Source organism: Triturus cristatus, chromosome 3_1 (genome assembly GCF_964204655.1).
Source record: "Triturus cristatus chromosome 3_1, aTriCri1.1, whole genome shotgun sequence".
In the NCBI taxonomy this organism is placed as follows: Eukaryota; Metazoa; Chordata; class Amphibia; order Caudata; family Salamandridae; genus Triturus; species Triturus cristatus.
Genome location: NC_140583.1, coordinates 92045360 through 92060046, shown reverse-complemented (window position 1 = coordinate 92060046; position 14687 = coordinate 92045360).

Below are 14687 nucleotides of genomic sequence, written 5' to 3'. Positions count from 1 at the left end.
TGGCTTGGCACGGATTAGTCAGGCTTAACTTTGAGGCAATGTGTAAAGTATTTGTGCAACTATTCAAACAATAAAACAGTGAAAACACCACACAAAAAAGATATTAAGTAACTTCATTGATGTTTATCCACCGCATTCCCTCGCAGCAGTTTGTATACGGACGGCTGCTACTGTTTCTGACCATTGCCAAAAGCTATTAGTCCTATGACTGTTGCCTGGTAGCCATTTCGACTTTCAAGTTGGCAAGATTACTGTATTTACCTTTCTTCATTTCACTCTTTTTAGTAGGTTGTAGATCTCTTCCCCAGTTGGGGGTGCCTAAAACACAGATTTTCTGACCAAGCCAAGACTGCAGCACTAGTGTGACAGTTAATGAAAGATGGTAAATGGTCCCCTGAGTTTCAATTGAAAAGTCCAGTAGCTGTGGAAGGAGGGAGGAACTTAGGAACAAATAGACAAGAGTGGCAATGTTTTTACAGGGCATCGTCAGGTTTGCCTTGGTAACAGCATTTTGGACTGAAATTAAGGAATATGTTTAGCTTCTTCCCTGCAGTGTCAGTCACACCCATGCCCTCCGGACTTTCCCCCACACTGCGCGTGTTACAGTCCCCACGATTATTAGCTCACTGGAAGGGTGGAAGTAGATTACAATTTCCAGAGAAGTGTGGTAAATAATTTAATTACCGGGACTTAATTTGATGCGGAAAATCTATAATAATAGCTCAGTAAAATAAGAGGCAGAATCCGTGGTATTAGAGGTTCGGAACGGGCTTTATTCCAAAATCAATTCGAATTGAGGACTCCATATTCCATCACCACGAAGGTTCAGGAAGTGAAGGACCCCCTTTATTGACAGGTAATCATTTATATACAATAGGCATTACAGTGAAACAGATGCCGGAGGCGTAACAATTGATAATAAAGATAAGAACATACATGCGTAATTAAAGTAGGTGTAACTGGGCGTAACTTAAAGAACGTCATTGGGTCTGATGTCATAAATGGGTGGTTCCATGAAAGAATTTCGCAATGTCAGCAGAAATACTTGGCAGAGATGCGCGCGCAGCAGCATGACGTGTGATTGACGTGTAACTAGGGGATGAAGGGAACTTGACATTTAGCTCTACATGTGGAGACAGAAGTCTGGGGTTATGTCAACCTAATCCCAAATCATATCTAATATCCTATGTTTAAAGAACTGTGTTATCCAGAAAGAAAGGTCTTCTTAGGATAGAATCTTATTCTATACTGACTATACTGTCCGTTAGTGCGTGTACAAGCGTCTAAGTGTCTACACTAGATGCGAGGGCAGAAATCTTCCATAGTATTAGAGCTATTAATTACTTGCATGAAGACAGAGAAGCCGGGCCCTTTGCTCGGTAGCTGGGAGAATGTTTACTTAAACTACTAGACAGGAATGTATTGGATAGGGAGCGGAGCAAAGCAGATAATCTTGAAGGTGAAATACAGTTTTTGGCAGGCAGCAGGCTGGAGTCAGGCACCGTTAGCCGCGCAGGGAGTAGGACAAAGTTCATGGGTACAGATGCGAGCTCAGACTGGAGCTTTCAGAGGCAGAAGGCAGAAAAGACTTGATGGCAGAATCAGGGCCTACTCGTCTGAACTGTAAAATGGGATAAATGAACCATTTAAAGCCGGTGGCCTTTCATACTTAGAAACAGAATATCCGGCCCATTCATGGCGGATCTGAAAGAGGACATGTTGACGGTGGACGCGCAAGTGTTTGCGTCTTCATAACTGGAACTGGAGGGAACATACATGTACTTGTGATTTATACATGAAACCGTTGGGGTCCAAGATAGGGGACATAACTGACCATAAAAATCCATATTTCCACATTCCCTCCTTGTCCCCTACTTGTCCTTAAGAGATATCAATCTTCATCAATCCGTTGATCTGTTCATATAGCATCATTTGTTCTTCTTTCTTCTTCCGGAATCTTGAATGAAAACTTGGATGTGGGATACACGAGGTGGCACACAGACCACAAATCGCTGGTCCACATTGTAGGCATAAACAGCAACTGAATAGTATGAGAAAGCCAATACCTAGGAAGGATAGGACCCTCCATCCAAAGGTAGATAATACACTCCAAAACCAACTGGACCAAGTCCAGGTGCCTGGATTCTGGTGTATCTGGCTTACAATTTTATGAAGGCGAGTTATGGCTTTATATACAGATGGCGAATTTTCTGGTATGAAAATGCAACAGCTTGATCCGATGACCCTACAAGCTCCGCCCCTATCGGCCAGGATGACGTCAAGGACAAGACGATTTTGAAGCACAACAATCCGCATAGCAGACTGCTCTTCTGTTAAATTGCCTAAGGCGGAAATAGTTTCGTTCACTACTGCTTCAAGGGTTCTGGTTAATCTACGTATCAGCTTGCTATTGGTAACTGTACCTATATAGGGAAAGAGACCTTTATTGAAATCTGTGTATTTTTCCCATGCTGTCTCAGTGTAATCAACTATTGGGAGATCTCTCCGTTCTCTATTGTGTACTAAATGAGTATTTCTATGATAATCAGGAGGAGCTAGGAAAACAGGTGGCAAAAGGAATCCAATATAGCAGGTACCATCCCAATCTAGAGGCAAACGTATATATGCAGTCTGACCACATACAAAGTAGGAATGGCGAGAAGCTCTAAATGTAGACTTGCCTTGATCACTGAATTCTATTACTGTGGTGCATTTACTGTGGCCCATGTGTATAGAGCCATTCTTTCTTATACATAATTCACCTTTAACTGGAAATACTGACATAGCGGGCAAAATTGGTGCAGATTCGGATTCGACATTCAGGATCATGAGATTAAGCGTGAAATTACCTAATCCATATACCTCATTTTCTAGATCAGTTCCTGTTCTTTTGGGAAGTCCCTTCTTGTCAGGGTAGCAGACTTTAAGTAAAACTAAGTGCAGGTTTCCCCATACCCAGTTGTCTTGATAAACTGCGGAATTCGAATCTTGGGAATTAATTAGACTAAACCATGCTCCACAGGAGCCATTGTGTGTGAACGGGTATGGGAAGAGAGGCAGAATTCCTTGATAGTTCTGATAGGGAGGGAGTCGGCCACATATCCAACAATTTGTAGCATTGCTAACCTGATGGGAATGATGTAACATACTAATAAAAGTGTTGTTGCGCAGCGCAAATCTATATGACAACTCATGCGGGGGAAGTTCACTAAAAGAATGTTCAGCAGTAACATTATGAACATGTTTAGAAATAGGATAATATATGTGCAACAATATACTTGCAGCTATTATTAAAAGACATAAGAAAAACAAAATTAATAATGTCACTGTGCAATGACTACGCAGTGATTTATAGTACGCATGTTGTTTCATTCGCTTCCTTCGGTGTCTTTCTCTATTCAGGTCTAGGGGATTCATGTCAGGGACAAATTCGACCGATTCACCTTGGAGAGGACTTAAACAATCAAATTGTCTGACTTGGCAGACCTTAATTTTAGTCTGTATTGTTCTTTGTCATTCAGTTCAACCAAAGGAAGCTTTGAGTCAATCGGTGAAGACACGCAAGGTGTGTCATTTACATCGGAAGGTAGTCCATGAAATTTCTTGATATGACTTGAATGTATCCAGCCTTTTCGACCTTCGATCTTCACGGCTGTCCTCGTTGTTAACAGTACGAGCTGAGGCGATCTCCACCTAGGATCCAGCTGAGACTTTCGGTCAAAGTTCCTCACTAACACCAAATCCCCTGGAATTACGTCATGGGGTTTCACCTCGGTGTTGTCGGGAAAGGCTGCAGCTACCTGTGAACGACAAGATTGTAGTGCAGACATCAAGGAAGCCAAGTAATCTGTCAGCATGTTACAGTCAACATCAGTTATTTTTCGTGGTATAGGCGTCCCCCACATATTTGGTGGTCTACCAAAGACCACCTCATAAGGGGATAGCCCTGTTCGAGAGTGCGCTACCATTCTCATGTAAAAGAGTGCAACTGGTAAGGCTACTACCCAGTCGACACCTTTCTCTCTACATATTTTGGACAATCTAATTTTCAGAGTTTGATTATGTCGTTCCACGAGACCTGCTGCCTCGGGGTGTCGGACACAGTGAAATCTCCACTGATAGCCTAACAAAAGTGAAACGTGTTTCATTAGTTCGGAGGAGAACGGCTGGCCGTTATCTGAGTAGACAGCACGTGGTAAACCGTATCGTGGGAAGAATTCTCGAACCAACTGTTTGGCAGTAGTCGGGGCAGTGTAATCTGAAACCGGGTATGCCTCTGTCCAACGGGAAAGAGCACAGACAACTACGAGAACATATTTGAATCCTCGACATCGTTCCATCTGGATATAATCCATCTGGAGGACTTCAAAAGAGTGATCAGGAGGCTGAAATCCACCCTGTTCTACGGGAATGCTTTTACCTGGGTTAAACTGACAACAGATCATACAGGTACGGACTTTTTGTTTAGCTGCTGCTCGTAAATGTTTGTTGAACCAAATGTGTTGAATGCTGTCTAGCATAGCTTTTTCTCCTAGGTGCGCTGGACTATGTACAGTGTTAATGATAAATAACTTGGACCATTGAATTAGGAAGGAACCACACAGATTTTTCCTTCGTCATCCATCCTTGATCCGTTTGGGTCCCTCCTAATTCAGTCCACTTCTTTATTTCATCTGGTGTAGCATGTGTCTGTATGTCAATTACGTCAAGAGCGGGATCCTTAACCGTCATGCAATGTGTTGGTGTCGGAACTATTGTCTTTGTCATGTCAGACGTGTGGGTTTGAGCAGTCTGTTTAGCTGTTCTGTCAGCTAAATCATTGCCTTGGGAAATGATATCAGTAACTTTCGTATGAGCTTTACATTTCATAATTGATCTTGCAGTGGGTAGATGTATTGCATCTAGTAAGGCATGAATAAGGGGTCCGTGCTGAATGTGGGTACCGTGAGAAGTTAAATAACCTCTCTCTCGCCACAGCACGCCGAAGTCATGTACAACTCCGAATGCATAACGTGAATCAGTATATATGTTGACTTTTTTATTCGTAGCTTGAATACAGGCTTGTGTCAGAGCGACGAGCTCTGTTACTTGAGCGGACAAGGTATTTATGCGATTTGTTTCAATAACTTCAGTATCTGTTGTGACTGCATACGCGGCCACTAACTCTCCTGTACTTGTTCTCATACATGACCCATCTACATACAACGTCAGGTCTGGATCTGACAATGGGACGTCTGTCAAGTCTTGTCTAGGTTTCGTCGTGATAGTGATAACTTCAATACAATCATGTGCAAGTGGGTCTGTTCCGTTTACTGGTAACAGTGTGGCAGGATTCAATGTACTACAACGTCTGATTTCTATATGTGGCTGAAACAATGTTAATTCGTAACCAGTGAGTCGTGCTATAGTCAAGTGTTGTGTCTGTGTGCGGTTCAAGAGGACCTCTACTGCATGTGGTACTTGTACTGTCAATTGGTGTCCTAACACTATGGCATCGCTTTGTCTAATTGCTAAAGCTGTTGCTGCCACTGATTTCAGGCACGCAGGCAGAGCCTGAGCTACGGGATCTAATGTACTAGAAAAATAAGCACACGGTTTGTGTGATCCTGCTTGTTCCTGAGTGAGTACTGACAAAGCAGTACCTTCGCGTTCTGTAACAAAGAGTGTAAAATGTTTATAGTAACATGGTGTTGCTAAAACGGGTGCTTGACATAAAGCTTTCTTTAGGCTTTCAAAAGCTTGTGTATGTTCCTGTGTCCAAGGGAGGACAGTCGATGTGGCTGCCTCCTGTGTTGTCAACTGAATGAGTGGTTTTGCTAGAAATGCATACTGAGGGATCCACTGCCTACAATATGAAGTGAGGCCTATAAAAGCCCGCACCTCCTTTTGTGTCTTGGGTATTGGCATGTTAGCAATTAACTGGATGCGATCTGGTGTAAGCTGCCTTCCCTCCTTGGACAGCGAGTGACCAAGGTAAACAACTCGCTGGACACAGAATTGCAGCTTAGAAGGGGACACCTTGTGCCCCTTTTCGGCCAAAAAATGTAAAACCGTCAGTGAGGCTTTTTCACATTCAGGTTCGCTTCTAGCGGTGATCAGCAGATCATCGACATATTGAAGCAGGGCAGTGTTGACTGGCATGTGTATACTGTCAAGTTCTCGTTTCAGTGCTTGGCTATAGATGCTGGGGCTTTCTGTGAATCCTTGGGGTGCGCGTGTGAATTTAAAGCTTCGTCCATTTAAACTAAATCCGAACAAGTATTGGCTTTCCGGATCTATTGGGACGCTGAAAAAGGCATTCTTGAGATCAATTACAGTAAAGAATGTTGCTTCGGAATCAATAGCTGTCAGTAATGAAGAAATGTCTGGAACTACGGGGTATTGTGGTACAATACATTTATTTAATTCGCGCAGATCAATGACCAATCGATATACTGGCGGGGCCTTTGGATCAGTTCGTTTGAGAATCGGAATTATCGGTGAATTACATACATTGGAGTCTGTTTCCACAACCACTCCTTGGGTAATAAGTTCGTCAATTATTTGCAGTAAAGCCACTACAGCATCTCGTGGTAACTTGTATTGTCGCATTCGTGGTAGTACCACTCCTGCCTTTAGTGTGACTCGATATGGTGTAATGTTCATGCAACCAACATCTGTAGGGCCTTGTGCCCATAAATGTGTGGGTAAAGTCTGCAGTCGGTGATCCATGTCTCGGGACACATAGTGCCCTTTGAAATCACGTAAAAACAATCTTACTCCTTCCGGAGAACAACATATTATAGCTCCTAGAGCTTTCAAAGTTTTTATACCTAACAAGTTTTCTGGGCATGATTTAGTAAGCAATAAATCTGTAGTTCGTGTCAAAGGACCAATCGTAAGGGGAAGAGGCTGTGATACTTCGTTAACGATAGGTTTTCCTGAAAAGCCAAGGGAAATATTCTGTGAGCCTGTGAGGGGTGCCCCTGGAACTTCACTACGTTTTATTGTTGTTCGGCTTGCCCCTGTATCAAGTAAAAATTTTCTATCTTGGCCTAATAGTTCACTGTGTACATAAGGTCCTTCTTGATCTACAGGGACCTCAATAAGGGGTAAGCCAAGTTCCCTCTCTAGGCTGTTTCATGAGTATCGTTGATAATCAGGATAGTCATACTGTGCGGTCTGGTACATCTGTCGTGTCGTTGTTTGGGTGGCAGCAATAGGCTGCGATGGTGGAGCCGGCAGAGACTGTTGCGGAGCTGGCATGGACTGTGCGTGCTGCGGAGCTCCTTGTTGGTTCTGATCCTGTCTAGGTGGCCGTGGTCTTTCTTTTGTATTACCTATGGCGATATTATGTTTTAAAACTGGACAATCGTGTACATAATGACCTGGCTGTTTACAATAGTTGCATGTCCCTTTTACAGGACCTGTTGAAACACTGGACTGTGTCATACCCTTTTTATGACCGTCAGCTGGAACTGTCTGGGAAACTAGCATTTTCATTTTCGTGTCTTTCATGCGTCTTTGTTCATGTTCTTGTTCCTCTCTAATTCTATTGTGATGGTACTGTAGCATTTGTAACATTTGTGACGGAGTGTTACCTTGCCAGGTACTCTCGAATTTCAATACTCTATTCTTAACTTGGGGCAAAGAATTTTCAACTAACTTTGTCACAAACAGATGTGGATACGATTCGCTACTTGCTTTTATTCCACTATTTATACCAAAACATTTTTCGAATCGGGCATAGAAATCACTAGTGTCTTCATCATGCTTTTGTTTACAGGCTGATATTGCACCCCAGTCTTCCTTTTTCGTAGTTAATAAACGTGGCAGTACCTGTACTAGTAAACCCGGTAGTGTTTTGGTCTTGTCCCCAAGCCCTGCACCTGGACCTCGAGCTTTTTCCTCGTTTTCTAATGCTGTCCAATCTATCTTTTGGTCTCCCACCTCCCAATCCTTTTCCTTGAGTTTTTCATAAATGCCCGCAGGCATTAATACCTTCAATATTGTCATAATGTCGGGGTAGGTATACTCTCCCATGAGCAACATGTCTTTAATTTCTCGGTGGAAACCCGCTGGGTCTTTGTCATGACTGGGTACCACCTTCTTCATTTCCAATAGTTCTATTTTAGATATGGGTGTGTATACAAACACACGTTTAAACTGATTGTCCTCACCTTTTATCGGGTGCACTTCGCGTAAGGGATTCTGTCTATCCATATAGTACGTCGTTCTTTCCTTGATGGGCAGTGAAACATGTTCGGGACATACAAAAAGAATGTACTGCTTTCTGGATTCTAGTATTTCTCTAATTAGCTCAGTACCTGAACCTCTCCATTTATTCGTGAGTAATTTAGTCAATATATCAGGTAAGGGACCAGGGTCGGAGTGTTGGCTTTTATATAATATAAGGAGTTGTTGAATCATATAGATACCAGCTAAACGCTGTTCATCTGGGGCGAGGTTCAAAAACGTGTGTGCTAATGTATCATCACTATATTTTCCGGGACTATCAACCCAATGAACGGCTGACCTGGCTAATTCTTGTTCGTCCATAGAATCGAGTATATGATAACCCCTTCGTTCTCGGAGTAGGTTGTCAGCGGCTTGGAACGAATGTTCGGGGGACCTTATATTTATTATAGGAGTTTGGAAATTTCTGCTATTATCTGGACGTACCGGACGTATCGGATCAGTGAAGCATCTAGTATTATTGCAAGATCTTCCTCTACCTACATAGGCCACGGTTTCTAACTGTCCTGTGGGCAGTTCTAATTCTTCCTCCTCCTCGGTTTGTTCAGGTTCGTCTACTGCTAATCTTTCTTCGTGTATTCGTTCTATTTCTTTGCGGATCTTTCGGCACATAGCTACTATACATGATCGTTTATCATGTCTCCCCTCTGATATATTCTGACTCCATGTGGTAAGAATTTGCATTTCTTTCGGATTTACCCCTGGTCGGTCTTGATTTCTGATCACACAATTTATGAGGAAACGTAACAGTTCCCCCTGTATTTCCACTTTTTGGTACTCCATGGCTCTGTTAATACTCTCAGAATCTCGCCCTGACTGGACAAAGTGATATATATTTTCTAAGTGCGTAGTCATTCCTGGTAGCTTCCCTAAATATATAGCAGCTCGTCGGATACGTAATGATGCTAGCATCATTTCGTCCCCTTTTCCGGGCACAGGGTCATATCTACAATCTATTAGAAGTTCCTTGAGCGTGTTGGGAGTTACTAGTTTGGGCGTACGTTGGTGGGCTAATTCTTGAAAGGAAAGTTTATTTACTCTGGGTGGCGTGGAAAAAATGTTTGGTGTACCTCCGGTAGCCCCACCTGGGGTGCTGGATGTGAAAGGATTCGTCGAACGTGATATAGCAACTATAGGTGTGGATACAGATGTCGAAGCAGATGTGCTTGCCTGAACTTGTGTCGGAGTTTGCTGTTGCGGAGGTACAGACGGAAGAGGGTCTTGGCGTTGAACCCCCTCTGCAGGCGGTCTATGTGGCGCAGCATTAGTATACTCGGGAGCTGCGTCGTCTAAATAAGAGGAAAGAAAAACATCTTCTGCGGTTCTGGGATGCCCTTCGGGATGTACCTTTATCGGAAACAATGGGGGTGGCAAGTCTTTTGGTATCTCCGCCGTAGCCTTAGGTAATCCTTCGGCCAGGAGAGGATACATACCATTCATAAGGGCATTTCGTTGTCTGTCTACTTGTTCTGATTTTACTCGAGTACCTTCTTCAATTAATATATTTTCTCGAACTTTATTTAAATTCTCCTTACTCTTCTCTTCCTGTCTACGTGCTTTTTCTGTACGTCTATACGATTCTTTACGCCATAATTCAATGGCGTCTTTCTGTGATTGTCTAGCTTTCTTTTTCCATAATTCTTCCTCTACTTTCACGATGCAATCTGCATCCCAGGTCCCAGCTGCGGGCCACCTCTGACTTTCTGGTAATTCCTTGGTGTAGTCTACCCATAAATCAAGAAATAATATGGCGTCTAGGCCATGTTTATGATACATAAAGTACCCTGGAGTGTCCCTAGGAGGAATGGGAACAGCTTCTTCGAGTAACCCTTTTCTAGTTTTGATCTGTCTTAATTTCGAAAAGAGCGGCATTTTGAGAACTGATCTGATCTGATACCTAAATTTTGAACACGTTTAATACAACGAAAACACAATAATGAACAGTCATTCACACCACAATATGCAGAACGTATTTAAAACATTTAACATTTAATGAACAACAATGATGGCCGTTCACTAAGCATAATACTCGATACTAACTAGATAATTCTGACTTCATATACTAGACATACTTGATATACTGCTAAAACAGTACAGATACACTGCTGAAACAGTGCAGACCGGATTTGTGTACCCAAACCCGTCTTGACCGGCACAACCTATGTGCACGTCAGAACGCCTCCCCGACAATGGTACTCACCGGGTAGCTCGGAACGGAAAGCCTCGGAACTGAACTGAACTGGACTCGGACCGGACTGGACTCGACTCGATACTTCGGAACTTCGGAACTTCGGAACTGGTGGGCCTCTGTATACCTCGGATCTTGCTCTCTCAGCTAGGCTCTGGTCGGGATACTTCGCACTTCTCACCGCCTCGTCTGGGTGTTGATCGCAGCCTCAGTTACCCCCGCTCGGCAGAAGGGAGATACAGGAAATCCTGTGGGTACGCGTTGTTGTCCGTCCAGCTGTGACAGGAGACCGGGCCTGCAACGCACCTCCGGCGCGTGAGATGAGAAAGTGTCCCTGTTCGGGCGCCATTTATGTGGTAAATAATTTAATTACCGGGACTTAATTTGATGCGGAAAATCTATAATAATAGCTCAGTAAAATAAGAGGCAGAATCCGTGGTATTAGAGGTTCGGAACGGGCTTTATTCCAAAATCAATTCGAATTGAGGACTCCATATTCCATCACCACGAAGGTTCAGGAAGTGAAGGACCCCCTTTATTGACAGGTAATCATTTATATACAATAGGCATTACAGTGAAACAGATGCCGGAGGCGTAACAATTGATAATAAAGATAAGAACATACATGCGTAATTAAAGTAGGTGTAACTGGGCGTAACTTAAAGAACGTCATTGGGTCTGATGTCATAAATGGGTGGTTCCATGAAAGAATTTCGCAATGTCAGCAGAAATACTTGGCAGAGATGCGCGCGCAGCAGCATTACGTGTGATTGACGTGTAACTAGGGGATGAAGGGAACTTGACATTTAGCTCTACATGTGGAGACAGAAGTCTGGGGTTATGTCAACCTAATCCCAAATCATATCTAATATCCTATGTTTAAAGAACTGTGTTATCCAGAAAGAAAGGTCTTCTTAGGATAGAATCTTATTCTATACTGACTATACTGTCCGTTAGTGCGTGTACAAGCGTCTAAGTGTCTACACTAGATGCGAGGGCAGAAATCTTCCATAGTAATAGAGCTATTAATTACTTGCATGAAGACAGAGAAGCCGGGCCCTTTGCTCGGTAGCTGGGAGAATGTTTACTTAAACTACTAGACAGGAATGTATTGGATAGGGAGCGGAGCAAAGCAGATAATCTTGAAGGTGAAATACAGTTTTTGGCAGGCAGCAGGCTGGAGTCAGGCACCGTTAGCCGCGCAGGGAGTAGGACAAAGTTCATGGGTACAGATGCGAGCTCAGACTGGAGCTTTCAGAGGCAGAAGGCAGAAAAGACTTGATGGCAGAATCAGGGCCTACTCGTCTGAACTGTAAAATGGGATAAATGAACCATATAAAGCCGGTGGCCTTTCATACTTAGAAATAGAATATCCGGCCCATTCATGGCGGATCTGAAAGAGGACATGTTGACGGTGGACGCGCAAGTGTTTGCGTCTTCATAACTGGAACTGGAGGGAACATACATGTACTTGTGATTTATACATGAAACCGTTGGGGTCCAAGATAGGGGACATAACTGACCATAAAAATCCATATTTCCACAGAAGCACCAGTTCTCCCATCCTATCTGTTCTCGGGTTATCCCTAGTATCGATATATACATTTATTAATAGTATAGGTAACTCCTTTACCCCAAGGGAGATTCTTCAGTCATCTAGCATTGAACAGATCGTCGAAGGTCCAGGATTCAGTTTCAGAGTTTTTTCCAGGAATATCTAAAATTCTGGGTACAGTGGCTCCTTCTTTATTCCCACGGAAGGGGTTGGACTAACTCAGGGGACCCACGTATGGGAGGGTTTGGAAAGAGTGGTGGCTACGCCCATTTCCTTTGTCCAGTTTCGTGCCAGAGCAGTGGCTGGTAGCCCCTGCAACCGGTTTGAACTGGACTATGCACAGCGACACCAAATGTGCCCCCAGTGCAGGACTTCAAAGCACTCTCAGAGTGCACCCACCCAGCCCCAATACACTAAAGCCTGTCTGGGAGGTGGTCACACCTCTCTGTGACAGGAAACCTAGTGTCCAGCCTGCCCTGCCGGAGTTTCGTCCAGCAGCAGGAGGGCAGACTCATGTTGGTGGCTGGCAGCATCCATTTTGTGATGCCAGGGTCTGTAAAGCTGGTACCGGGTGTACCGGTGCAGTCATATTTCTCCCTCTAGTAGGGTGGAATCATACCTCCCACACCAGTTACTGGTTTGGAGGTAGGATTCCAAGGTGGTTGACACCAAACACGAAATGTTTCCATGCAGCCATTTTAAAGTTAGCATTTACCGCGAGGTTATAATGCACTTAAGTATATATGGTTGGCTGCAACACAAACAACCCCGGAATATAGGTTTCGAAGGCTGCAGAGTGGCTCTGCTCATGAATGGGCACCCTCTCACATAAAACCCAGCACCCTGCCTTCGGGATTGATAGGGCCTGCCATAGGGGTGACTGAAAGGTTTATAAGTGCAGTGATAACGATAGATATAGTAAATCTATATCTAAGTAAGGGGTGCATGCACCACCTTACACAGGCTGCTGTAGCAGACCTGTTGTGTCATTTTGAATGGCCTCCCAGGGGTGACATAATACATGCTGCAGCCCATGAGAGGCCTCTGGGGTACCTATGCCCTGGGTACATAGTATATCATATACTAGGGACTGATAAGGATACCCCAGAATCCAATCTGGAGTGTACCTAAAGTACATGAACAACCAATTTAGGGAGAAAGCAGATAGAGTGGGGTCCTGATTAGCAGGATCCTAGTCAAACTTATTCGAAAACCAGCAAAACACCAGGCAAAAAGTGGGGGTAACCATGCAGTCAGATTTCAACTTCCTACATGGGGGTCCTCCGACCACCAGACTCGTAATTTTGCCCTTAGTGTTGACTCTGACCTCTGGGCCTTGAAATGTATTTAATACACATGTAAAGTAGTTTTAATGCTTATACAAACCTTTGTCAACTGTATCTTGAAAATATTGCATTTCTGAAATGTTTACTTACATGTAACTGAGTGCTACCTGGTTCTTAAAATAAAAGTATCTAAAGTAATATTTTCTTACAAACATTTGGCCTGAGTTTGTAAGTTAGTTGAACGGAATATAGGAGCACATAGAATAGCATTAGTCTAGACCTAAGCGTGACAAGAGGCAAAAAACAGATAAGCAGGAGGAATTGATCAAGGGAGATGGATGAGAGTCCTCAGTGTGAGAGGAATGTGTTAGAAAGTAAAATTGTTACTTCTTTCCTGAAGATGGATGTGGATGGGTTGCATCTGATCCCAGGAGGGGAGAGTTCTAAATTTTGGGGGCAAATCCGGAGAAGGATTAGTTGTAGATTTTATTTTTCTTGAATTTTTGTGGTTTAATGAATATTGAGCAAGTGCTTCTGGAGGATCTGTTTCCACCCAATAATGTCAGTTTCTGGATCAGATAGGAGGGAATATTGTAGTGCAATGCTTTGTGGGTCATACAGGCAATTTTGAGATGGATCCGGGCCTGGTAGGGCAGCCTTTTCAGTGAATGAAGGTCAAGGAGATATGACCACTCCTTTTTTTATCCACTGATTAGCGTAGCTGCTGCATTCAATATAGGCTTTAGTGGTGCAAGTGAGGTTTTTGGAAGGTGCACCAGGGTATTGCTACTGTAGTCTAATTTTGATAGCACAAATGCATGTACTGCAGTTGAGAGGTCTGCCGCAGAAAGGAAAGGTTTTAGTTTCCTAAGAATATGTAATTAATGGTTAGCTCCTCTAGTGAAGGCACTGATGTGTTTTTGCATGGAGAGGTCTTTGTCCAAGGTTATAACTAGGGATTTGGCACAGTTGATGATGTGTAAGATGCAATTCTAAGCAGTGAGAGAAGAGAGCCAGTTTTTGACTTTAAGAGTGGTGGTAGGTGGTGCGATCAGTAAGAGGGCATTGTGTTTTAGGTGGTTAAGGATCAGCCGATGTTGCATTTATGTTAAGGTGTTGTTGAGGGTGTGGATGTCCTCAAAGGAGGTGATTTTCATGTAGAGTTGTGTGTCATCAGCATACACGTGGTAGGAGATGTGGGAGAGTTTAAGGATTTCAGTTAGGGCTCCATATATAAGTTAAACAAGGTTAGGGAGAGAATGGAACCTGAGGTACGACCAGTGACACAGGAGACTGATCCAAGAGATAGTGATTGATTAGGATATGCTGAGAACTGTTGTGTAGAAAAGAGGAGAGCCATTACGGCACAGTGCTGGAGAGGCATCCTGTGTTCTAGAAGATTTAGAAGGGTAACATGGTTGAG